The following is a 3,896-nucleotide window of genomic DNA, read 5'->3' on the forward strand; positions in this document are numbered from 1 at the left end:
GTTTTATGTTTATTTAAAATAATAATTTATCTTTCTCTCGGGACGCGTGTGCAGATTTCCTTGTGTAACAGATTGCAATTCGATACGTGCAATTTACTCGGAGGTAAGTCATTCGTGCCTCCGCGGGAGACACTATATAATCGAATAGCGTGCATAGCTTCGTTGACGGATACGTCGCTTCCGAAATCACGTTGCAAACGGTGCCGGGATATTGCGTTTGCAATTTGCCATGCAAGTATGTTATTGGAAACGGCGGGCGGTATCTTCGATTTGATCGCCAGACACAATAAGCATGGTGATGCCAATTTCTGTTCACGGCCAGTTAACATTTGGCATTCTGCAAGTAATCGCGGCGCAATAAATCCGCGCGTGCTAGATCCGCGGCCATCGCGCGAGAACGTTACAAATTAATTCGTAATCCTGCGGAGGCACCGTCCGACAGCGTTCGCAATCATCGTACGTGCATGCGCGCATCAAACTCTCTCTCTCTCTCTCTCTCTCTCTTTCTCCCTTGAAAATTGCATTCATCAAAACATTAGTGCAGCCACTGTTGAATCGTCAAACGGTTCACAATTGCGAACGTTAACATTGAATTTCCCGTGCAACGGCAACCGGAAATATGAAAAAGATAAAACTCATACATTTTATACGTGATAAAACTAGAAGCGCGTATGATGATCGTTTGAAAAGTTTTGAATAATTTCTGAATTCGAACAGAAAAATTGACAATAAGATGTTCGATGTAATTCTTCTTCAATTAACTGTTGCAATACTGAAATAACTGAATAAAGAAAGAGAAAGAGTAGACATTTAATATTTTATATGAATATTTTTTTAGAAGATTAAAAGCATTATGATTTTTATTTGTTGCAAGCATTAATTTTGGTGTCGTCATCACGACGCAATAAAAAAGTCGAATACTAGTCATCGGTATAGCGTTTAAATTTTCAAAGGAACAAATGTTTGCAAACCTGGCTACGAACAAAACAAACAACTTACAAGTATCACGGGTCTAATTGCCATGTATTTCGCGAGCTCTTCTCTCTTTTCTTCGCATTCCCTTTTCTTACCCTTCAGACAAAGGCAAATTGCCAGGTAGCAAAAGTATAGTCATTTTGGTGTAATTTGACGTTCAGAATGACTACTTTTGCTACCTGAATTTATGCAAATGGTTCGCGATTATTATTTAATCATTCTATTGTACAATCATTTATCTTATAATTTAGATGCAATATAAATTTGCTGTCTCAACAACTAGAATAATATTGGCAAATATTTCTGAAGGAAAACAGATTTCACACTAGCTTTCATATAACAACAGTGCATGGACCTTGAAACGTGGCTTGGCGGGGTTCTCCTGGAAGAGAAGGATTGTAAGCCTTGCTAAGCTCGTGAACGTTTGCCGGACGCCGATAATAGGATTACCATAGAGAATTGTTTACTGAGGTTACTATATAGCCGTGCTACCGTACGGTTAATTGTTTTTACCCCTTGTATTTAACTTATGTGACTCAATTAATATCATATTTTTCACGCGATAATTACACGAAATGGCCATCGATGACGATAATGTGTAATTAAAATAATGATTTAAAATTATCAGGAATTTATATAATTGCACCAAAAGAACGTTTTCAAAATTGTATTACAGATATTTTACAATAAATTTTACAATAATATATATTATATACATATATATATACATATAAGAGAAAAATAAATTTCCAAATTATGTATAAAAGTTATAATTTTGTAAAACCTCTCTAACATAATCCTACAAAAATAATTAAATATGTTTAAATACCTCGTTCAAGTTTGGAGCGTTCTTGGAATGAAAATTTGAAATTCGGTAAAACTCCGCTCCAAGAACGTTCAATGAGATGCTTAGATCATTTCGCATATCTTATCATTATACTTTCGCATTTTTTGTGGATGAGATATCTGCATTCCAGTAATCTTTTGCTTCCGGTAAAAGCAGAAAGAACCATAGAAGTTATATCGTTTTATTGTTCGTTTTGCGTTATTTGTTCGCTCAAGAGTGTGGTTTGGATAAAACGATTGAGTAAAAAGAGCAGAACGCTTATGGATCGTTAGTGGCAAACGTGCTGCAGGAGACGAGAAGAGCGTTTGTGCAATTTCGCGCGTGATTGTGTATATCGATATATACTGTATGCACAGATTTGTCCACGTACATATATAGTATGTCTAGATTTGTCCACGTTATCTGACACCCGAATACTACGGACAACAACGTACGTGCTAGTTCTAAACGAACAATCGTGCTTTTAATGGCATAATTTGGTAGCTGATGTACAAAAGTAGAGAAACGAGAAAAAAGAATTTTAAATATTATAAATTATATACTTTGCTTGGAAAGCAATTGCTGACATCAAGCGTTTCGTACAGTAAATCTGTTTTTCTTTCGTAGAAATATGTTATAAATTTTCTCGACAGCTTGTCGACAGCAAAATCGAGATAATAAAAGCGAGAGAAACAAAAATAAGAGCGCATGAGAGAGAGAGAGAGAAAGAGTAAAGCAAATAAACATTCCACAAATCGGTATGAGTTATTGCGCGCAGCAACGTGAAATAACTTGCATCGGTTGTATTTAAACAAATAAATAAAAATTCCGAATAAAATACGTTAAAATGTTCATGTTAGTCTTCATTGGATGAATACAACGTAAATTTTTAAAAGTTTTACATTAAGAAAACTTTTGACCGTTTTTGATCAATTAAAACGAAAGAGATTTCTTTGTTCTGATAATTAATCATTTCAAAATTTTTACAATCAAAGAAGCGTATCCTATTTTATGATAGGATTATCATTATTATGTTAACTTATACGTATATACATATGTCGGCTCCAAGGAAAGACTCATTCAAATAACGAAATATACTACAGAAATAATAGAGATAGATCTATAAAATTTAAAATTAAAAAAAATTAAAATAATCTTGTATAACATTTACACAATTAATATCTCATAAAGATCTCTTTCGAAATTTTATAAATAATATTGACATGTAATAGCGTACATATGAGTGAAAGAATTATATGTGTATATTTTATATAATTTTTCTACCAAAATTCTCTGTAAATATAATTAGTTTTAATTTACTGTCATGATTTTTTTTATATCTGAATTTATGTATAAATTAGTATTATATGTAAAAATTTAAAAATGATAAAAAGAATTGAAAAAATATGTGACATATCTTAAGCATATTAATATAGAAAACAAAGTTTTGACAATTTTAAGATGGAATTTTTTCGTCGTGCAACAATAACATACGAGTTCAATGTTACTTTCTGTTGGAAATTTAGGAGTTTTAAAAGTACATTATTTTATCCTATATGGTGATGTACATCTATAATCCTGTGAGAGGCTTACCTGCTGTTAATAAGAAAGGGAATATTCCACAACAAGATACCTTTATCACAATGTTTCCTAGTTTTGAAGAAGTTAATATTTTGTTTCTACATAGGAGGGACATATTGTATCAAACTCTTCATATATAATATCTATTCAGTATGATGAATATATATAATCCAATATTAAAACTTATTTTTATATGTCTTGGATAAAATAAATGTTTCTGTACAAATAAACTCAAATATTTAATTTGTATTTTATTTTTTCTTTTTATACGTATATTGACATAGTAACAGTATTACTATCAATATTCGCAATTGATTAAAAATAATCTAAATACTACATTATTTAGGACGAATTGATATACAATTTGATATCCCGGTAAAAGATTTTTTATGTATAGTCATACATAATAATATAAAATTATATAAATACATATGAAATTATATATAAGCTATTATATAATTTTATTACTTTATATATAACTTCATATAATGCTGATTGACACTTTATATATATA

The sequence above is a fragment of the Nylanderia fulva genome, unplaced genomic scaffold (genome assembly GCF_048542155.1).
Source record: "Nylanderia fulva isolate GAGA-0341 unplaced genomic scaffold, ASM4854215v1 Scaffold5, whole genome shotgun sequence".
Taxonomy (NCBI): Eukaryota; Metazoa; Arthropoda; class Insecta; order Hymenoptera; family Formicidae; genus Nylanderia; species Nylanderia fulva.